This window comes from Eumetopias jubatus, unplaced genomic scaffold, assembly GCF_037043125.1.
Source record: "Eumetopias jubatus isolate StellerSeaLion01/CBP00866 unplaced genomic scaffold, mEumJub1_p1.0 scaffold_3, whole genome shotgun sequence".
NCBI classification, from domain to species: domain Eukaryota; kingdom Metazoa; phylum Chordata; class Mammalia; order Carnivora; family Otariidae; genus Eumetopias; species Eumetopias jubatus.
Genome location: NW_028274809.1, coordinates 126,738,231 through 126,762,288, shown reverse-complemented (window position 1 = coordinate 126,762,288; position 24,058 = coordinate 126,738,231). Strand labels below are relative to the sequence as shown.

Sequence of the window (24,058 nt, the reverse complement as noted above, 5' to 3'; positions counted from 1 at the left end):
CAGGATCCCGGGATCATGACCTGAGCCGAAGGCAGACGCCCAACGACTGAGCCACTGTGTATCTTTATTCTCCCTCCAGCTTAATGCTATTGTGGCTATCCTGACAGTGTTATACTGTCATATATTGGGTATGTGGGAGAGACACAACTTACCTAATTAGTTTATAGGACTGTGCAATAAGAGGAGATACGCCAGGACTAAAGTGACCAAAGGCCTCACTCAGAGACGCTACACTTGGAGTGGGATGCAGTTAGTTGGTTGAACTTTTGGGCTAACATCATTTAGGGAGGGGTAAATACTTTGCATGTCAGAAGGAAATTAAACTCACTGTGTGTCGTGTGATAGAATTAGGTAGTCATCAGGGCTGCCCACAAGATGTTTCCAGCTCTCCTTCAGGCACATGGTAGGGGAGCATGTTTTGCCCTCTTGAAACTGAATGTGGCATTTGACCTGCTTTAGTCAATGAAATTTTGTCAGAAGTGCTATAAGTGATTTCTAGCCAGAAGTTTTAAGAGCCAATGTGCAATTCTGTTCTCTTTCTGTCTGTCTGCTTTGACAACAGTGCTCCAAATAAAGGTCACTTCAGTAGCCTGGGTCCCAGAGTGAGGATGATGTGAAGCAGAGCTCACAGCTTACCTGTGGAAGATGCTTGGTGTGAACAAGTTCTTGCTATATTAAGCCAGTGAGGTTGCAGGATTGTTTGTCAACCCAGCCTAACTCTCCTGTTGAGACTGATCTATTAATAAGGGTAGAAGGATCCTCGTGATTTCATCCCTGCCTACTTCTCAAGCCATAACCCCAATCATTCTCTGATACATTTGTTACTCCATCAGCACCAGTAAACTTTAACTTTTTAAATTTAAATCACTGGGCACCTGGGTGGCTCAGTCGGTTAAGCAACTGCCTTCGGCTCAGGTCATGATCCTGGAGTCCCGGGATCAGGTCCCGCATCAGGCTCCCTGCTCAGAGGGGAGTCTGCTTCTCCCTCTGACCCTCTTCCCTCTCGTGCATGCTCTCTCTCTCTCTCTCTCTCATTCTCTCTCTCAAATAAATATATAAAATCTTTAAAAAATTAATTAATTAATTAAAATCACTATACTGTATAGAGCATGGATTGGAGAAAAGAAACCAAAGAATCATAGTCAAACTTATAGATATTGACAACCCCTCACAAATACACAAAAGGGGGTGTAGAGAGTAAGAACATAAAAGGTTGAGGACAAAACAAAGGTATTTAAAAGCTGAGTGGAGGAAGCCATTGAAAGGCTGGGAGAGAGGCAGGAGACAAGCTACCAGAGAAGTTCTGCAGAAATCAAGGGGGAAACATTTCAAAGCCGAAAAATCTGCAGCATCAAGACTGACAGAAAGATGAGAGAGGTTGAAGATTAAGAAGAAGCAACTGGGTTGGACAGTTAACAAGCCTGTGCTGTCTTCAAGAAGAGTTTCAGTGGAAGAAGGGATCAAAAAAAGGACTGAGGAGACTTGGAGACAGAACGGGAAGAGGAAGGGAAGACTCCTGGAGGACGAGCATAAGCCTGCTACTGGCAGTCACTGTCTCATTCTTTCCAGAAAGTAAGTCATCCTCTCATGTTGCCTTTTCCCCAAGGTCCAGAGACCCAATCCAAGAAATCACACTGGGCCCAGCCCAGGTGTGTGATAGATAATCTTGGTGCGAAATCTCTGAAGGACCAGGGTGGGCTTAAAGTCTAAGCTATTCCAAGTCTGAGAATGTGCAAGCCTAAATCCCTGGATAAGTCTCTCCAAACAGCTTGGTCTCTGAGGGTAGCTTAGTGTGGTGGAAGGAGCCAACATTCATTAGGCTTCTTAGATCTGGCATTCCATTTAATCCTCATGACAGCTCTACACGTTGTGCATTAAAGTCTCCATTGGGTGAATAAGAAAACCAAAGCTCGGAATGTTTAGATGATAACTCAAGGTCAAACTGTTGTAGGCAGCAAGGTCACAATATCTTCCTGACTCCACAGTCCAGGCCTGTGTCACATTTTCTCAACTTGGGGTGGTCACCACTGGGGTACATGACACCACACCGTGATATAGAGGAACAAATAGGGTTAAACATAACACAATTTTTTAAAGAAATAAATCTATTTATGCAGTGTAATTTACATAAGTGCAGTGTAAGTTACATAAGTTTTTAAGATAAAACCGGAGATACCCCATTATCCCTAGACACTGGCTTATGTGTTCATTTGCCAGGATGAGAAACACTGTATGTTCATACCATTTAGAAAGACCTAGGCTTACAGACAAATTTCTAAAACCAGAATCACAATGAATCAGGGGTGAGAGCAACTAGAGCCCATGTGCAAGGCAAGTCTCTCACTGCAGTACATCCTTCTGCAATGCCAGGCTTCCAAGTGCACACAAGGTAACTGGTCAGTTGGAAAGATTACTCAGAGATATGGGGCCATCCCATTTTTTGGCCTGGAAAAATACCAAAAAAGCAAGCTTTTCTCCATATCTCCTCTCCACCCCCCTACCCCAAAAAAGGATTTTGGCTAGTTGAAATATAAACATTATCAATATAAATTGGTCAGTATCTACTAATATCTGATTTATTCATTTAGCTTTACATACATATTCAAAAGCATACATTTATATTTAGCAATATTGCATTTGTCCAGTCTTGCAATACTTGAAACGACTTTATTCAAATGTCTCACATGCACCTGTCTGTATTGCTCTCACCCTCATTTGACTCACTTCAGATTCTAACAATTTTCAATTTTCCAGAGCCCATCATCTGTTTTGCTATCTAAATTGACTGAAAACAGTTATTTTTTAAAAGATTTTCTTTATTCATTTGAGAGAGAGAGAGAGAGATACAAAGACAGAGACAGAGAGAGAGTGAGCACAAGCAGGGGGAGAGGCAGAGGGAGAGGGAGAAGCAGACTCCCTGCTGAGCTGGGAGCCAGACTTGGGGATTTCGGGCTCAATCCCAGGACCTGGAGATCTGATGACCTGAGCTGGAGGCAGATGCTTAACCGACTGAGCCACCCAGGTGCCCCGAGACAGTTATTTTTAATTTGTGTAGACACCATCAGTGAAAATCTCATCCCAAGCCACAAGTACCCATCATATATTTTTTCAGGAATATATATTTTTTCATTTGTCTTGTAGGTATTTATTTGAAAATATCCATTGTATTGCTCTCAAAATGACCTTTAAAACTTTAAGTCTTCCTTACAGTCAAAACTTAAAATTACTTGGTCATACAAACAAAGGCTAAGGCTGGGTCAAAATTTTGCCGTTTTTTTTTTTTAATCAATTCTCAAAAAACTTTCAAAATTAGCATTCCTTAAGGTGTTTCCAAGCATATGAGTCTTTCTCAAATATGTCTTTATTATTCAAAACAAAGTAATTGAGGGAGTACCTTGTAATGTGAAACTCCCTCTTCCCTGAGTGATAATTGTTTAAGGGAAAAGAAAAACTCACCATGTACTCAAATGGTAACTATGTCAGTGCAAAAACCTGCCTCTAGAACCCAAGAGTTTAAAAGGGAGTCATTAATTAACTATTAACAATTCCAAAGTAGGTTATACCTTGATAGCATGAAGAAATCAGCCATAGAGTAATAATAAATTTCTCTTCCTCCTGCCTCAGTTTTCCCCTCTCCTTTCTTGCCCATATTTGATTTCAATTCCGTAGCAACTGATAGATAGCACTTGCTGAACCTACTGCAAAGCCCCAAATGAACTGTGATTTGGTAGTTTGGGATCACGTCAACATAGACCTTCTCAAAGGGAATGGCTCACGAATGAGGGAAAATCTATTTTCATGTGTGACTAAAAACCAAGCTGAGATCAACAAACTGAGAGCCCCTTGAGCCTCTCACTTAAAAATCTAATAAAAGTACATTCAGGGGTCTTCATTAAAAGCTGACATTCTTTGAGTGATATTTACTTAATGATATTATCTGACATTCCCTGAGGTGATGTTTTTCTAAAATACCTCTGAGTATTTCTTCCAATGCCTAATAAAAACGTTCTTCTATGCTGATCACTTCCATGTTTATATTTCCAGCCCTGATTTCCATCCACACTCCACTCCAATCGGCTCCTTGAAAACCACGTCAAACCCTACGGCGTCCCACTACCACCTCAAACTCAATGTGCACAATAATGAATTCATTTTATTCTTTGTGTAGAGGGTTTTCTAAAGGACATCCTTGCATCATCTCACGTTGGAAAAGAGAAAATAAGTTACACTTAATACATTTTGACTTAGAGTATATAGGTCTGAGTAAATTAATTGCTTTGTAGTGATCAGAAAGAACTGGTCATAAAATAGTCCCAGTCCTTTCTATAATGAAATTTTGTGTGCCACGGCAAGATTCTAAAAGTTGAGCTAATAATAATTACCTACTTGTTTTTCTGACCACATGCAGCCAGTGAGAATTAAATGTTTCCTTCTGTTGCTTTAATACCCCTGTGTGAGCACTGCTGTGTGTGTTTATACATGCATGTTTGTGGGTATATGTGTACCTTTGTGTGTTTCTGTATGCGTATGTTTGCATGTGTGTGTATCATGCGTTTGTATGTAAATGTCTGTGTGTGTGTGTATGCACTATACAAAGATTCAACCCAACTCACAGTAGAACCCTTACAGTCAGCTTATCTCCATCCTCTTCAGCTCTAGCTCTGCCCTTTCATCAGTTGACCATCAACCCCTTCTGCCCATAGGAGGAATATCCTGAATTAAGCCCATCCCATCTTAGAATCAGAGGGAAGCAGTAGGGCAAACAGACTGTGGGAGCCAAATTTTTCTCTGTTTACCTCATTTAAATGAAAGCAAAGATACAGACCCTTTGCCTTATATATAAACATGAGACTTTCTCCCCACATCTTTAGAACTATATTTAGTATGGATATATTAGAGGCATATAATGCTTTTAAAAAGTGCTAAAAGGGCATTTTAAGGTCAGGATATCAAAATGACACAAAGAAAATGGAGAAAAATAAATTCTTAAGTGTATACGCATAGGGTATTTATACATTCAGGAGAAAAAAAAAATATTTAACATACTTTTTAAAGCCAATTAGCTAAAAACATCATTATGAGAAAATGAGTTAATAATGGACTTGGAAGAAAGAGGTCACTTTTTGTTTTTATTTTATTTAAATAGCTCTTGTTTCCGGAGCTTGATTTGATCAACGCACAGGGGTTGGTTAGAGAGGATAAGTTGCTTTCCCATTCCTATAACTAACTTTGGGACTATGTGCAACATTCTTGACATAGACTTCCCCTCCGACACACACACATACACACAGCCTTTTCCTCCTGTCACCGATCATTGTTCTTCTTCATCTCCCATAAACAACGAAGTCCCAATTAGTCTCTAAGGTTCTTTTATGATGTCTTCCTCTCCATCCCCACAGCTATCACTTCAGTCCAGACCCAGCTCCTGAGACTCTAATGATCACAACTCCCTCCTTACTGATCTCCCTGACCCCAGATTCTTTACCTAAGTCCATCTTGCCCATGACACCAGATTAATCTTCCTAAATGCTGCATTTCCTTATTCCACATTGGTGCCAACTCATTGGTTATCAGCAAATCAGGCTGCATTTAAATGGGGGCCACTGAATAGAAAGGGAGTGACAAGAGGCTTTCTGAGCCCCTTGGCTAACAGAGAAGGACATTTTCATGGGGTAAAGGGAATCAATGTCTCAGCGGGTCTAGCCTTGTCCATCAGTCGGTAATCTCCAGAAACATACCCATTTTGCAGAGGTCCTCATGGTATATTTCCATTTCTGTGCATGTCTTGCCTTCCTAAAAATATAAACTTCCTAAAGATAGGGACCATGTGTTAAGTTGTGAGGATATCCTTGGCAGCGGCCCGGGGCTACGAGACCGGCTGCATGCAAGTGCCACCTCTCTCTGTGACCTCTGCCACCTTGGACAAGTCATGTGTTTTTTTTTTGAGCTTTATTCTTTATACATAAATGAGATCAAGAACACCTGCCTCAACCTGGTTTCAATCATTAAATTCGCCAATTCAGCTAACATGCTTCCTGTGGTACCTGGCACACAGTAGGTATTGAATAAACTGTAGTAACTGATTTTTTTTTTGCTGAGTGGCGTGTAGCTGCAGCCGCTGAAAACCCACGAAGAAGTGTGCTGTGAGCAGTCACTGCTCTGAAATTCTGCCTGTGAGACCTAGAAGCAGCACTACAAAGGCCCTAAACCCAATTGCCATGGCCAGCATTAATCCGATATTTGGTTCTGGGATGACAAGGCTGGTAAGCAAAGCAGCTGGTTTTCAGGAAACCCCCAGCCCCTCCACAGAGATCCCCGGCTCGAAGAGTTAGCCAAACAAAAAATGAGCTATTCATGTAAATCCCTGTGCCTCTATTCCAAAGCACTGAAATGAGTTTATCTTGAAGGGCAACTTAATCTCCTCACTCTGTTCTCTCTGACAAGCACCCTGGGTATTGTTCCTCAACTCCCCCTGGAGAAAAGGTGCAAGCTCCGCACCTAATAATAAACCATCACTGTGCCCAGAAAGTAAGGGGAGGTTTCAGTCTCTCCCCATTTTTGAAAGGTCATTAAAAAAAAAAAAAAAAAAAAAAGGTTATTGTTTCTCTGTTACCACTAGATGGTACTAGCCAGCTGCTTGTCATCTCTCTTAGGTTGTTTTTTGTTTACTGACTGATAACATGCTTTTAGAAGTGAGACTTCGGGAGACCTTGGTCGGTCATCAGAAAGTCACCAAGGTGCCATTTCTTAGATGTGTCAGCACTTCCCCTTGGCCTTCATTTATATAAAGTCCTTCTTTGCCTTATCCTGGATAATGGAAATATTTAGTAATCATACAGATGATTCGTGCCACATTTGCCCCTGTGTTTGGGACCTTAGGAAGCCCTGGGACAGATGTGGGAAGCAAGGACTTTGAAGTGAAGGCAGCCAGAGTGAAAACTGGATTTTCCACTATTCTCAGGAGCCCCATCCCGCTTCCTCTTTATTGAGGATATCTTAGTCCTCTTGTCTCAGACTCCCAGCACATCCCCAATGCCTTAGGTTTTCCATACAGAAAAATTGGAAATTCTTTCTCTTTTCTGGATGGGAAAGACAGCAGTTGGTCTTGCAATAAGTCATGGGAGATACTGGGAGAGACTGGAAAGTAGGACCCTGACATCTGATCTTCTTCTTTCCCAAGCTTTTTTAAGAGAATTAAGGGGCACCCCATCCCTATCCCAACAATTTTTTTTAAGACATTAGATTCCACTAGAGCCCAACCCCATCTGGGATGGATGGATTGTAGGAAGTGGGGAAAGGGGTCTAGGTACTTGATATTGTATTTTATAGTTAGGTTATGAGAATTAACCAGGAACCAATGAGGGGAGAAGTGTGTGTGCTATGCTAATCCAAGATTAGTTAAGAGTAATCATTTGGGGTTGGGTATCCATCACGTAGCCCCAGCACTTGACAGGGAACAATTGCTGAATCTTTCTGAGCCTCAGTTTCCCCAGCTGGAGAAAAATGCATTTTTTTGGTAAGATCATTAGAAAGACAGAGAGAAATAAAGTTTGTAAAGCTCCTGGCATTTAGCAGGACTTCCCCAAACGTTCCTCCTCCTGAAATAGCTATAATGGCCAGTAGTCCCCAACTACCACCCAAGCCTCTCCCTAGGCTAGAGACTGAGTTCCCAGGAACTGGTCCCTTGTCACTGAAATTAGTGTAACATGTAGGAAAACCTCAAATGCCAAACCTTTGCTCTCACTTTTCATAACAGTAGCAGTGGCTTCCACACCTGTTTATATGCTCCATTTGTCTCAAGAAGGGGTGCCTTCAAAACTCTGAGAGGTTACCATCTGTGAGACAGCTGCATATTTCTAACCATTTTCATAAAGAAGTATTTCATTTCCTTAAACAGGATTTTTCTTTTGAAAAGAGAAACAATTTTGCTTCATTGTTTTTTGTCCCAGAAATATTTCCTAAAGGCCAGTGAGACAAATCAAAGGGACAATGTGAAATGATGGTATAATCTTTCCTATCTCAGTTGAATGAAAGTATAGTGAGATTAGCAGTTTGTACTATATGAATAATTGCTACAGGAACACAGGATGACATTAAGCTAACATAGAATATTTGTCTCTAGATATAGAGAACAATAGATTTAAAAAGCAATAATTTGAACTAACTACAACACATTCTAATTACATGGGGAAAGGATGATTGAAGTTTTACTTCTTTCAGTAAAAGTTACTCAACAGCAAGTTATTACCATCCGGCAAGTAAGTAGTTGGAGTGAGCAGAGTCTCGTGTTAAAGCAAGAATTAAGGAATTTTCTAGTTTCCATTAAAAAGTGTAGGCAGCTCAAAGCTAGTCCCAGAGGAGCATAAAATGAAAGAAAGCTAAGTTTGGGGAAAACTACATGGGCTGAAAGAACAAAGAATAACATCTATCATACAATAATTTCTGATTTATGCTTTCAAAGGACCTGAAACTTTTAGAATGTTTAACTTAAAAACTTCAAAGTTAGAATGAAAACTTTGGTGTCTTTGGTAATGGACAACTCCAGCATTATACTAGGAATGATTCCAAAAGCCATTTGTGTGAAAGAGAGCTTGGATCAATTAGTGATACCTGGGTGCTGCAGATGAGAATGGCTGGTTCAGGGTCTCTCCAGTGTACTTCTAGTACCTCGTGCACAGAACTTTCAGGATATTTATACATCATTTGATAATCATTTGTTTGTATGATACACCTTCTTCTTTTCAGCCCCAGCACTGACAAAGAATCAATGAATCCATTTGTAAAGACAAAAATAATTACTCCTGGATTCTGAGAGAATGATGGAGTAGGAAGCATCAGAAATCTGTCTTCCCACCCAGACAACAACTGCACTGGCAGAATCTGTCTGATGTAACTATTTTGGAATCCTGGAGTCTATTGAGAGCTTGCAACAAACAGAGGAAATCTTGGTCAGTAAATTAAGGTAAGTTATGGTTAACCTCGGTCAGTTTCAGCACATTAGCAGGTATCTATCCATCACTCCCCAGCCCCATGGCAGGCAGCTGCACATGTGTCCCTGGAGCAGCTTGCACATAGCTTATGAGAGCCAGAGGGGGCAAAAAGGACCTTGTCCTTCAAATATTGGAGGTCTGTGCTCTGATCATCGACTGCTGCTTCTGATCAAAGGGGAGCAGCTAAAGGCAGGCAGCCATTGTTACTGTACCTCCCTCTGTTGAAAGCCCCTTCCTCTCTGGCTGAAGTGACTTTCAAATGATTTAAAGGCAAAACTTGATTGAGTTTCTGGACAAAGAGATTATGGGAATTATTTTGCTCTATTCTTTTGTATAACTTTTCTGTATGTTTGGAATTATTTCAAAAGAAAAAGGAAAAAGAAAATGTATCATTGCAAAAATACATACATACATACAAACATACATACATTAAGTAAGTAAGTAAGCAAATACTCTTGCCTTAGTTGGGTTCCCCAAAAAGCAGAGAGAGAGCTAATGACCTGGGTACAGTATTTATCTGGGAAGTGATGCCAGGATGCAGGATTTGGGGGGAAGAAGTTGAGTGAAACAGGCAAGAAGGAAAAGCCAATATGATGATGTTTGTTCATGCAGGTGTTGCTGGAGACAATCTGGGCTTGACTGCACATTTCTATCCATCTTTATAAAGAAGCACTTCAACTGTCAGCAGAAACCTTATTGTCTAGGAGACAGTGGAATGATATAGTCAAAGTGCTGAAAAAAAAACCCTGCCAACCAAGAATACTTTACCCAGGAATGTTGTCCCTCAGAAACAAAGGAGTGATAAAGACTTTTCCAAACAGAAGCTGAGGGACTTTAGTACCACTAAGCCTGTCTTACAAGAAATACTGAAAGGAGTTCTTTAAGGTGAAATGAAAAGATGTTAATTCATAACATGAAAACATAAAAATATACAGGGCACTGATAAAGGTAAGTATATAGTCAAATTCAGTATACTCTAATTCTGTACTATGGTAATGTATTAACCACTTAATTCTAGTAATATGCTAAAGGACAAGAGTATTAAAAATAACTATAGTTACAGTCCTTTGTTAAAGAATACACAATATGCAAGAAGTAAGTTGTGACATCAAAAATATGAAAAGAGGGGAGTAAAAAAGTAAAGTTTTTGTATGAGATTGAAATTACTATCAGGATAAAATAGACTTGTGTCTTTAAGATGTTTTATGTAAGCCACATGGTAAGCCCAGTGCAAAAATCTACAGTAGATGCATAAAACATAAAAAGAAGGATATCAAAACATATCACTATGAGAAGTCATCAACTCACAAAGGAGGACAACAAGAGAGGAAGGAAGGAAAAAGGGAACTGTAAAAAGCCAGAAAATAATTAATAAGATGGCATTAGTAAATCCTTAACTATTAATAATTAGTTTATATGTAAATGGGTTTATTCTTCAATCAAAAGCCATGAAATGATTAAATGAATAAAATAATAAGGCTCAACTATACACAGCCTACAAGACTCACTTCAGCTTTAAGGACACACATATGCTCAGTGTGAACGGATGCAAAAAGATAGTCCATGCAAGTGCAAACCAAAACAGAATAAGGGTAACTACATCTATATTAGACAAAAAAAGACTTTAATACAAAAGTTGTAACATGAGATAAAGAAGATATATGTGTGTGTGTGTGTGTATATACACACACATATATATATTATATACTTACCACATAAAAAATAATAAAAGGATAAAAGGATCAATTCATCAAGAGGGTATAATAATCATAACTATATATACACCCAACATTAGCGGTCCTAAATATACTAAGCAAATACTAACAGATTTGAAGGGAGAAGAGACAACTACTATCATAACAGTAGAGTACTTCAGTACCCCACTTTCAACAATGGATAGATCATACAGACAGGAAATCAATAAGGTAACATTGGACTTGAACTATACTTTAGATATGCTCTTCTCAAGAGCATATGAAATTTTCCTCAGGATAGATTATATGTTAGCTCACAAAACAAGCATCATTCACTTTATTTATTTATTTATTTATTTATTTATTTATTTATTTGACAGAGGGAGAGAGAGCCAGAGAGCACAAGTGGAGGGAATGGCAGAGGGAGAGGGAGAAGCAGTCTGTGCACCCAGCAGGGAGCCCGATACGGGACTGGATCCCAGGACCCTGGGATCATGACCTGAGCTGAAGGCAGATGCTTAACGACTGAGCCATCCAGGGGCCCTTATTCACACTATTTAAATCACAGAGGTAACCCAAATGTTTATCAATGAATGAATGAATGGATAAGCAATGGAATATTATTCAATCTTTAAAAAGAAATTTTGACATATGCTATAACATTGACAAACATTGAAGATATTGTGGTAAGTGATATAAGCCAGTCACAAAAAGACAAGTACTATATGATTTCACTTATATGAAGTACATAGAGTAGCCAAAATGAGAGAGATGGAATGATGGTAACAAAGGGCTTGAAAAGGGGAGAATGGAGAATTGTTATTTAATGGATAAACAGAGTTTCAGTTTTGCAAGATGAAAAGAGTTCTAGAGATGGATGCGTGGTGGTTATTATACAACAATATGAAAGTACTTGATACCACTGACTTATACACTTAAAAATGATTAAGATAGTAAATTTTATATGTTATTGTACTGTGATAAAAATATTAGAAAAAATTAAATGTATGCCTCTTTGGTTCCTTCCACCATCTTATTTCCCATCCTTCCTTCCTTTTTTATTTTTTTCATTCCATTCCTGGTCCCTGGTAACAACTGAACTGATTTCTGCCCTTACAGATTTTCTTTTTTCTAGACTATGATATATAAATAGAATCACACGGTAGGCAGTGGACTTCTGTGCCTGGCTTCTTTCACTTAACATTACACTCTAGGGCCTCAATCTTGTTACTGCATGAATCAACTTTGTTCCCGTTTACTACTGTGTGGTATTGTGTTGTATGGATGTACCACGATTTGTATATTATTTTCCAGTGGATAGACATTTGTTTGGTTTCCAGTTTGGGGTTTTATGAATAAATCTGATGTTAACATTTACATACAGATCTTTGTGTGTGAGCTACTTATAATTTTTAATTTTTTTAAGTTACTTTTTCTAATCTCCCAGCATTCCAAATAGTGGAACGTTAGTGGTCCTTCCAGTCACTGAAAGGTGAGGAGGTGTCAGGAATTGATGAGGGCCAGTTCAAGTGGTTTTAACTGGATATGTCACTCTAAAATCTCTTTATCCCCATTCTGCTTTGGTATTCCATTCAGTTCCAAATGCAGTTTTCTGATCTGACTCACATCTTAATTCCAGGCACTTGTTAGAAATTACATTGGTTGCAAAATGGCAGGAAGAAAAGATCAAATCTCTTTTGGATTTAAATTTAGAATGAAATGGGACTTTTGTTTAAATTCAATAGAAGCAGTTAACAAAGGAATAGAGACTTTAAAGATGTTTCATTAAAATTACCCATAATGCTACTCTGAGTGATTCATGGTTTTGAGCATTTAAATGAGTCATATTCACCCAAAAGCCTAAACTAATTTCTGTTGTAAATGAGGTTCTTAGGGAAATTCTATTAACCATTTAAGCACCATGAAAATTCTCCCCAGCTCAGGTTCTACCTCCTTCATGAAGGAGGCTCCTACCTCAATCAATTTTCCCTTCTCTGATTCTCTGAATTCCTTTTGACAATATTATACTACTCATTTGCTCTCTTATATAAGGTATGCATCTTTATTCAATTCAGTGTGTGTGGAGACGCTTGGGTGGCTCAGCCGATTAAGCATCTGCCTTCAGCTCAGGTCATGATATCAGGTTCCTGGGATCAAGCCCTGCATCGGGCTCCTGACTCAGCGGGGAGCCCGCCTCTCCCTCTGCCTGCAGCTCCCCCTGCTTGTGCTCTCTCTCTCTCTTTCTCTCTTTCTCTGACAAATAAATAAATAAGATCTTAAAAAAATAATTCAGTGTGTTTGTGTGTGTGTTTATGTGTATTTTGGGGGAGAAAGGCTCTTTTCTTTCCATCTGGTATCAGTCATCAGCTCCAAGGTAAGCCAAGATGGGTGCTTACAAGTACATCCAGGAGCTATGGAGGGAAAAGCAGCCCTGTGTAATGTGCTTTGTTTTCAGGGTGCACCACTGGTAGTACTCATAGTTCTTTGAGCTCCACAGGGCCTCCCCACCCCACTCAACCCACCCAACTGCCTGAGAAAGTGCACAGACTGGGGTACAAGGCCAACCAAGGTTATGTCATATATCGGATTCATGTGCAACGTGGTGGCTGCAAATGCCCAGTTCCTAAAGGTGCTACCTACAACTAGCCTGTCCATCATGGTGTTATCATCTAAAAGTTTGCCTGAAGCCTTCAGCCTGGTGCAGAGGAAAGAGCTGGACATGACCATGGGGCTCTGAGAGTCTACTGTGTTGGCAAAGATTCCACATACAAATTCTTTGAGGTTATCCTCCTTGATCCATTCTATAAAGCTATGAGAAGAAATCCTGACACGCAGTGGATCACCAAACCAGTCCACAAGTGCAGCGAGAGCAAGAGTCGTGGCCTTGGAAAGGGTCACACAAGTTCTACCATACTATTGGCTGTTCTTGCCTTCCTACATGGAGAAGACACAATACTCTCCAGGTCTACCATTACTGCTAATATAAGTAATGTTTGTAAAGTTCTTACCTGATAAACAATTTAGGACAGTCAAAAAAAAAATTTTCGTCTCCAAAAGGTCAGGGATCACAGTCAGAGAGCATTAGAACAAAAAGAATCGTATAGAGATTATTTTATTCTTCATGATTAAACAATTACAAAGCTGTTTCCATGTGTTGAGTGCCTTCTATGTGCCAGGAATTGTGCCGGCCAATTTATTTATATTTCATCATTTAATTTAATCTAATCCTTACAACAACCTCATATTAAGGTGGCATAAGCAGTGGTAAAAAGATGAAATTTGGAATCAGACAGAATTGGATTCTAATTTCACCTCTGTTGTTTACTATCTGTGTGATATTAAATAAGTGTCTTAACCTCTTAAAGCTTTTGAGTTAAGTGTAAACAGGAGTCACAATACCTCCATCATAACATATTACTAAAAGGACAAATAAATATAATGTACATAAGATGTCTAATACCTAGTAAACTCTCAAAGGTAAGAATTATATTGCTTATTTTATGTAGATAATGAAATTGGGGGTTCAGAGAGGTGAATTAATTTGTTTAAGATCCCATGTAAGTGGCTGAGCCAGGTTAAGACAGCCACTCCATACCTTATCTTATAAAGGCCCATTTCTTTTTTTTTTTAATTTTTTAAAGATTTAATTTATTCATTTGACAGAAAGAGAGAGAGAGAGAGAACAAGCAAGGTGGGGAGGGGCAGAGGGAGAAGCAGGCTCCCCACTGAGCAGGGAGCCCAAGGCGGGGCTCGATCTCAGGACTCCGGGATCATGACCTGAGCTGAAGGGAGACACTTAATGACTGAGCCACCCAGGCGCCCCTAAATGCCCATTCTTACACTTCTTTCCTCATCCCTATAGCCCTTGTTACACCTAAGTACTTAAATAAGGTGTACTTGTGGTAGATTAGTTGAAGGCAGAGATACTAACATCAGTAATTAGAAAAGGCTCTTTCTGTGCACCTTACTATCTAAATAAGATTGGTTAAGCTTTCAATTCCATCCCCTGAGGAAGTTCAAATTGCACTGAAATTTCCAAGAAGTCCTAGAAGGTCCACATGCCCATGGTCTCCTCTGCTCCTGGGTTTCTGCCTGTGTTAACTTGATCTCATACCTGAGATAGTCTTATGACTAAAGGCAGAATCTTCTGAGAGGTTGTCATACCTCCCTTGTCCCAAGGGGAGCTTCACTCTCAGTAAGGAGATGACCACCCACACTGGGATAGAGAGACCACATAAACAAATACTATCACAAACTGTCACACCTTCCATTTGTTCTCCTAAAAGCCCGTTTATCTTTCCTAAAGCGCATTTGTCTTCCCACAGAAGCCCTTTCTTCCTGCTCCCTCTCCACTATGAAGTTGGCATACAAACCTCCATCTCTAGTTGTTTGGGGAACCTCTTCATCTGAATGCTCCCCCACACAAAATAAACTTTTCTCTTGTTATTTTGTCTACTTTCAGTTAATTTGCAATTCCGCCCCCCATTCTTATCACTGGAATTTAGTTGGCAGAGGAAACATTTTCCCTCCCAACAACAGTTTCATGTATCTCATACATGTACACGGAATAGACTTTCTTAAGATCTGAGAAGTAAAAAGGGACAGTTGAGTTTCAGTTATTGTCTTTATTATGAGACCATGCATCCTTCCCTGACACCTAAGTGCAGACTTTTCCAGTCAAAGTCATCAAGGAGTGCAGCAGACAGGGATCTTCCTTTTACTTTATTTTTTTTTTAAAGATTTTATTTATTTATTTGACACAGAGAGAGAGAGCACAAGCAGGGGGAGTGGCAGACAGAGGGAGAGGGAGAAGCAGGCCTCCCGCTGAGCAGGGAGCCCAATGTAGGGCTCAATCCCAGGACCCCAGGATCATGACCCGAGCCGAAGGTAGATGTTTAACCAACTGAGCCACCCAGCCACCCCTAGGGTCTTTCCTTTTAATAAACACCTTCCTTCAAAAGTAACTGTGCCTGTAAGTAATGCTTTCTATTAAATATATTTACAGTTGTCAGTGTACTCATGGGCATATGCTGCATTGTGTTCCACTGGGGTCTTACTGTTCTCTGCTCCTCATGGCATACAAAGTAATCTCATTGAGGGACTAAAAAGGCTGCATGATTTTCATAGGGTTTGATTGCTTTGGGGATGAATCGTATGCTATAGAAATATTTCTGGGGCACCTGGGTGGCTTAGTCATTGGGCGTCTGCCTTCGGCTCAGGTCATGATGCCAGGGTCCTGGGATCAAGCCCCGCATTGGGCTCCCTGCTCGGCAGGAAGCCTGTTTCACCTTCTTCCATGCCCCCTGCTTGTGTTTCTGCTCTCGCTCGCTCTCTCTCTGTCAAACAAATAAATAAAATCTTAAAAAAAAGAAATATTTTCATATTTAAGAATTTGTGAAGAATTTTCTGAATATCTTTCTCTCAAAAATTTTTATCTTTCTCACCAGAATATAAACTCCTTGAGATAACTGATTGGTCCATTTTATTCATTCCTGTATTCCTAGTATATAAAACTCAGCACCTAGCACATAATAGGTATTTAACAAATATCTGTTGAATGAGTGATTGGATACATACCTAAAATATCAGGAAATATTTTTATTTATATATATTTAATTTACTTGACCCAAATAACTGACTGCATTTCCCATCACCATTCCTACTGCCATGATCTCTCTCTCTCACAGTCCTTTATCTGGGCTGGTACATCAGCTTCTCATCTCCTTAGGAACAGGCTCCACTCCTTCCATCTATTGTCATCATCAGTGTTTGCTTCCATATACAGCAAACCTGTTTATTCTACTCCCCTCTTTAAAGACTTCTACTCACTTCCTATTGTCTGGAAAACACACACACACACACACACACACACACAAACTTGATTGGTTAACTGTGGCCTCTTACATATCTACACACCCTATACATACCTAAAATATCAGGAAAGTATATTTAATTTACTTGGCCCAAATAACTGATGATTCTTTTTTCTAAAGATTTTATTTATTGATTTGACAGAGAGAGAGAGCACAAGTAGGCAGAGCGGCAGGCAGAGGGAGAGGGAAAAGCAGGCTCCCCAGTGAGCAGGGAGCCTGACATGGGGCTCGATTCCAGGACCGTGGGATCATGACCTGAGCCAAAGGCAGACACTTAACCAACTGAGCCACCCAGGTGCCCCTACCTGATGATTCTCAATTGTTTATCCCACCTGCCACCATTTCTTTCCAGAAGAATAGCATGCCTTTCTTTTGGTATAGCAAAATGAAAGCCAAGTCCCTGAAATTCTGGATATTTGGTAGTAGAGCAATCTTATCTTCTCTATATTACCTAACACAGATTTTCAGCTTCAGTTTGATCACCTGCATTAGGATAAATATTTGGATTTTTCTGGATTTCCACTCATAGACCAAATTCCTACAACTAAAGAACTACCGAGACTATCAAGAATCACTGGAACCATCCAGATTATTTCAGAAAGAAAAAATGCTTATGTCTAAATGACACAAAATAATTATTTTATTCCTGAACTTTTCTATAGTAATGGAAATACAATAATATTCTATTCATGCAATATTTCCTGAGGAAATAACAGAACATTATTTCAGACGTTAGAAAAAAACTCCCTTTACCTATGTTGTGGGAAAACATCATCGGCAGTTGGTTCTTTAGTAAGGTGGTAAAGCATATGTGCAGTAATGCCAAGTCATTTTAACTTCTGCAGATGTCACTGAGGAGAGATGTTCACACTACTCACTGAGAATCTCTTTGGTGTTTTGTGTGAAAATTTCTTATGCCATCAAACATCTTAGCAGGGCACAGTTCATAGACTGTGTCAGACAGACATCTTACCAAAGAAATATAGAATTTTAACTTCTTAAAATTGCAACGAGCTTCATTTTCTAAGACTTCTTCCAGGAATGTAAAATATCTGGTTAGTAAAATTTAAAATCCTGTCAAATCATGTCTCTGGTATCATAAAAATCTTTTCTTTGCTAGATTCAAGCAGTAAAATTTATGACTTTTCAATTAAATAATGTGGTAGAAAATGGTTTCATGGGAGTCTGCAAATGACTGGCAAGTTTTAAGGTTGCAGGCTAGATGATGTCACTTGCTATTGAGGTTTTTTCACAAAGAGGAGAAATTTCCACAGGAGAATTCTAGTAAGAAATGGAGTCTCAGCCTTTTAACTTCTTAAGGAGTGAGTCTAATGATTGGAGGAGATATGTGGATACCAGCATTTCAATGAACAATTGATTTGATTCTATACATCCTTGAATACATTTTTCCTCCCATATTTGTGTGTGTATGTGTGTGTGTGAGAGAGAGAGAGAGAGAGAGAGAGTGTGTGTGCATATGCATAGGGATAGTGTACTTAAACTGGATGAAGGTGTATAGTCAAGGAGTATATTTTACTACCTCATCTTTAAATTTGATCTTATCTTCTCTGCATTAGCTACACAGTGATTTTCAGTATCTAGGTAATATAATATCTTGAAAGGATGGTATTGTAAGAGTTAGATTAGCTTTTCCAAAGTGATTTCAGCATTTTAAACCAGCCTTTTTCAACTGAGATTCTGTGTCAGAATCAAATCCTATAAAAAATTTGAATGACTATTTTCTTAACTCCAAGGGTGGTACTTAGCTAGTACCATTTTATTTTTTTTAAGATTTATTTATTTATTTGAGAGAGAGAGAGAGCATGAGCAAGGGGAAGTGCAGAGGGAGAGAGAGAATCCTCAAGCCGACCCCCACTGAGTGTAGAGCCCAATGTGGGGCTTGATCCCAGGATCCTAAGATCATAACCTGAGCCAAAATCAAGGGTCGGCCATTTAACCAACTGAACCATCCAGGCACCCCTATCTAGTACCATTTTAGATGCATAGAAAGAAGTCAGTTCATTACATACAATGAATACCTTAGGGTATATATGTGTATATGTGTATTTATACATGCATTTTATATATTTATAAATGTGTAATATATATAATTAGATAAAGTTCTGTAATACATTAAAAGTACAAATTATAATTTTGTTATATATAAATAAAACCCCCCACACACAATTCGGAGAATGGGTATGATAATAGAAAAGTTAGACTCAGGCTGTCTAATACACTGCAATAGAAATGCAATATTTAAAAAAATTATTTCACATCTATTCTGTTTGCGTAATTTTTACTTCTACACAACAGGTTGTAATTTTAGCCCATTTCACAGAGGCAGAAACTGAGTCTCAGAGGGTATGGTACTGGTCTTCAAAAAGAGCTCCTCAATGAACCGTATATCTGGGTATTCTGGACTGAGATTCTTTTCAACTAATAGAATGTGGCAGATATAAAGCCGTGTCTTGTGAGGTTAAGTGGGAAGAAGTCTTACAGCTTCAGCCTTAATCTCTTGGAAATTAAGGAGCCACTTGGAACCCCAGCATTGGTATGAAGATTATTTTAAGCCTAAGACATTTGAGATTCAACAGATGCAGAAAGAAGCCTTCTCTGAGGGTCTGTTATCTAACGAAAACAACTTCTGGGAAATGAGGCTGCCATAAATTCCTTCTTTAGAGTGAATCTCTTGCCAAGAAGGTAGCATAAACCTACCATTGGTCCCCTCTCTAGGAGTTTTATGGCCCTGAAGAAGACCAAAAGACCACTCATACCTGTAAAAACATGATCACAAGCTTTCTTATCTCCTGTTTGTTCTCCTAAAACCCTATTTGTCTTTCCTAAAGAAAAGTTTCTTTTCTTCTCTTTTTTTAGCAAATTTTTTAAAGATTTTATTTATTTATTTGAGAGAGGGAGAGAACAAGAGCATGAGCTAAGGGGAAGAATAGAGGGGGAAGGAGAAGCAGACTCTCTGCTGAGTTGGTAGCCCAACATGGGGCTTGATCCCAGGACCCCAGGATCATGACCTGAGCCAAAGGAAGACACTTAACTGACTGAGCCATCAGGTGCCCCAGAACTTATTTATTCCTTATGAGCATTTCCCCCTCCCTTTTCTTTACTAAGTTGTATATATAAGCCTCTAAATTTACTCATTTAACCAGCCAGCTACTTCTTTCTTTGGCTACTGTATATGTAAACTTTTTTGCCCCATTCATCTGTCTTTTTTTTTTTTCAGTTTAATTTGCAGGCCCCTGGACAACAAACCTAGGAAGATAAAGAAAAAGTATTTTCTTCTCAACAAAACACTACCTCTTAGAGCCTGAGCCTCCAATGCAGAAGTCCAACTGTCCTGAAACTACCCCACTGTGAGGAAGTCCAACCTAACCAGGTGGACAGGCCAGGTATAGAGAGAATAATGCCAGCTCATAGGTACCAGGCTTGTGAGTGGAACAGTCTTGGGCCCTCCAAACCAGAGAAGCCAGCAGCCAATACTACAATGATTCCACATGGAGAAGAATCAACCAGTGGAAACATATCTGAATTTCTAACCTATTAAATTGTGAGACATAATAAGACGATTGTTGTTTTAAGTCACTAGGTTTTGGGTAGTTTGGTTATGGTAGTAGATAACTGTGACAAGGAGGTTAAGTGGCATGTTCTAGACTCATAGTTTCTTAGCAGCCAAGCCAGAAGAAAGCCAAGATTCCTAACCTGCTGATCCCAAGCCAGCTTTAACTTTGAGGCACTGAAATACCTCATGGGAAGAGTTCAAAAGCAAGAAGTGATCACTGTCCCCAGGACCCTTGGGCACCATCTCAGTGATTAATTCTCCTCTGTAACATTCTGTTTTTATTGAATGAAGATAACCATGATGACTACAATCCTATCTACCATTTTATACCTTAGTTTGATTAACTTCAAAAATTTTCCCATGGGAGTAGCTTGATAGAGGAAAAAGAAAAACGTTACTGTGATTTGGGGTTGGGACAGTTTGAAATTGAAGAGAACGCCCAGTTAAACTTGAATTTCAGATAAAAAACAAATACTTTTCTAGTATAAGTATATACTATTCAATATTTGGGACATTCTCATGTTTTCAAAAGTAGCAGGCATTTATCTGAATTTCAAATTTAACTAAGATTCTTATATTTAATCTGGCAGCTCCTGGTTAGGGGAAGTTTATGGGAAAAGGAGGTTGAGGTTGTAGAGAAAAACATTTTTTTACTTCACAGTATTGTCTAGGGCCAGTCCTTTGTAGCCCATTATTTTGTCCAGTAGTCCACTTATCCTAACATACAAGAGGGTGTGGCAGCTTTAATGTTGAAACATTCCCGTGGCTGGAAAAGCACTCAGATTCTCTGCTTTGTGAAAAGTGAGTTGACAGTCTTTATCCCATGTATAAAGCATGACTTATGCCTTTCTGCATGATTTATCAAAGGCCACATGTTTAGACTTGTAGCATAGCTTGAAATTCAAAAGCAAACAAGAAAGTGACAAAGCCCAAGTACTTGACTCATAAAGAGACTTGATTATAACTGTGTGTAAATTAAGATGAGCAATTTGAAAACTTGTTAGAAACTCACAATAGCAAGAAAGGACAGCTGACCTTAAATAAGATGACAGCAGAACTATAAGACAAACATACCAAGAATTCCAAAAGCCATTTAGGTAAGAGTCCCCCACCACCACCCACCACTTCAATTGTTCCTGTTGGCAAAACTATCAAAGTCAATACAAACAGCAGATACATCTTGGCAACCTTAAATCAATGAAAGAGTACATAATTTAGTATAGTTAGTTGAAGAGGGAGAATAGTGTACAGCCATCTTGAAAAAAAAAAACCAGCTTAAATTTTCAAAAAATTTCATGGGGAAGGACTGATGGTTAAAACATAAACTCCTCTGATTTATCTGGAAAACTCACATATGTGAATTCCTTAAAGATGTCCCATTAAAAGAGGTTTTGGGTCTAAGACTGTTTTTGAACTACAATGCAAACACACTTCTATGACGTGGTCCTTTGGCATATTCTCTTGGCACCTGTTTTCATGTACGGCATTAACATGTCAGAATAAAGAGAAAGAAAGAAAAGAATGGGAAGGGAAGGGAAGAGAAGGAAGGAAAGAAAGAAAGAAGGAAGGAAGGAAGAAAGGAAGAAAGAGAAAGAAAAAGAAAGAAAAGAAAGAAAGAAAGAAGGAAGGAAGGAAGGAAGGAAGGAAGGAAGGAAGGAAGAGAAAGAAAGAAAAAGAAAGAAAAAAGAAAGAAAGAAAGAAAGAAAGAAAGAAAGAAAGAAAGAAAGAAAGAAAGAAAGAAAGAAAGAAAAGAAATGAAAAGAAGAGGGAGGAGGAGGGAGAGGAAAGAAGGAAGGAAGGAAGGAAGGAAGGAAGGAAAGGATGAAGGGAAAGGTCCAGAATAATTACAAACATTACCAAGAGCCCTAACCGTGCCATCAAAATACACCACCTTCAAAATGTTAATGTGAGAATGGCCACTTCAGCAAGAAAAATGCTGTGAAAATAGGAAGGAATGTTTGTGGAAAAATTAATTCCAGGAAATAGTCTCTTTAAGAGTGCAGACCAACAGGAAGATGATGTTCTGGATAGTATTTCCTGACTGTTACTCAGGTTGTGATTTTGCAGCATAATAAGCGTAGCTTCGGGTGATAATAATGGATAATGAATGAATGTGTGCTCACCAGCAGGCATATCTTTTCCTTGGCTCAGAATTTAAGAATAGGCAAGGGAGAGCAGTGCAAAGCTAGTTTTTCTTTTATGATTTATTGCACTGCAGCCTACTAACAAGAAATGTGCTCCAAAGAAGTTTGGGTCGGGTGTTAGGTATCTTTGCCCTAGCACCTAACCAAAAGTTAGTCAAATTCAATTAGCTAGTGACGTCCTCAGTAATTTGGGTACTATTGGAGGAAGCTGAATTTTGGTACTGTATGATCTGGGCCAACAGCATCTGGGTCACCTGGGAACTTGTTTGAAGTATAAATTCTCATCCTCCCCTACCCTCCACTCCTGCTGAAGCAGAAACTCCCGGAGTGGGTTCCCATAATCTGTGTTTTATCAAGCCATCCAGGTGATTCTGACACTGCGAAGGTTTAAGAATCACTGATTTATAGAATTAAGGATGAGTAGTAATTTTTGTGGTATTAGAAATCCCATCATCACTCCAAGAATATGAATTATTTTTGTGTTTGTTTGGTTTATACCTAAAACTTTCTTCTATCTTCCTTTTCTTATTTTGGTATATATAACTATAATTGCTACTTTTCATGAGAACTACTGCAGAATCCAAGGAACAAGGGAAGTCAGGATTTCCCAGATAATAGTAGCAAGTATTAAGTGGGGTTATTCTTGTCAAGAAGGGCTCTTCACATTATGATTAGTGGCTGAGAGCCTTCTTAGATCCCTGAGTCATGTCATCTCTCCCCCAATAGCACTCCTATTTCCTTCCTGGGAAGGGCTGCCAGATATAGCCAAGAAAAATATGAGATATCAAACTAAATTTTAACTTCAGACATACAGCTAAATTTTTTTCCTAAGTTTTATTTATTTGAGTAATCTCCACACCCCACATGGGGCTCGAACTCATGACCCTGAGATCAAGAGTCACATGCTCCACTGACTGAGTCAGTCAGGTGCCCCATAAACAACTAAATCTTTAAGTATAAGTATGTTCCAAGCAATGTTTATGATATACTTGTACTTAAAAATTATTAATTGTTTATCTGAAAATTGAATTTAATAGTTTCCTGATTTTTTTTCTGGCAGCCCTAATCCCAGGGACAGTGAAGAGTATAAGTAAAGAGAAGGCTCTGAAGTTTAAATCAATTCAATACATACACATGTATGCCCTCTATGAAGTAATAAAAGCTAAAGAGTATTTCTACCATATCCTTCATTATTAATGAAATGATTTGCAAATAGGTGGCTTTGGAAGTGAAGTCTAAGACTGTTCCCATCTATTCCCTCACCATAGGTTGCCAAGTTATTATACTCCTTGTCCTGAGGGGGAGGCAGGGCTGGGGTCTTCGGGGGGTACCTACTTACTTGTACTTGCAAGTGTAGGAGACCAGAATATGCCACCCCAAATATGCCTCTTTGGCATAAGGATTGTTTTGAGCTGATTATTATGGGAAATAGCAGATAGAGAAGAAGCACTAAAAACAGAGCAGAAGTTACACTTTTGTAAGGGAAATTTACATTTATAAAGGAAATCGCCATTTGTAAGGGTATCTCCCTCTCTGTACCAGGAAAAGAAGCAAGAGTTTAAATCCTGGCTCTTATCAGTGGAGAATGAGATGGATTAAATCTGCATAACAAACCTTATCATTGTTTAGCTACTTTTCTTAGTCACCTCCCCAAACTTGCCTCTGTCACACCCTTTTTCCTTTGTTTTAGCTGAAGATGGTATTTAAGCTCAAGTTCTAGCCACATTTTTGAGTTTACCATCTCTGAGCTTCTTCTGCACACACATGAGATATACATGCTAAT

General features: G+C 39.1%; 1 pseudogene; it reads left to right on the top strand.

The window, feature by feature from the left end:
- Positions 1-13,068: 13,068 nt before the first annotated feature.
- On the top strand, positions 13,069-13,665 carry LOC114211889 (large ribosomal subunit protein eL15 pseudogene; annotated as a pseudogene).
- Positions 13,666-24,058: the final 10,393 nt, after the last annotated feature.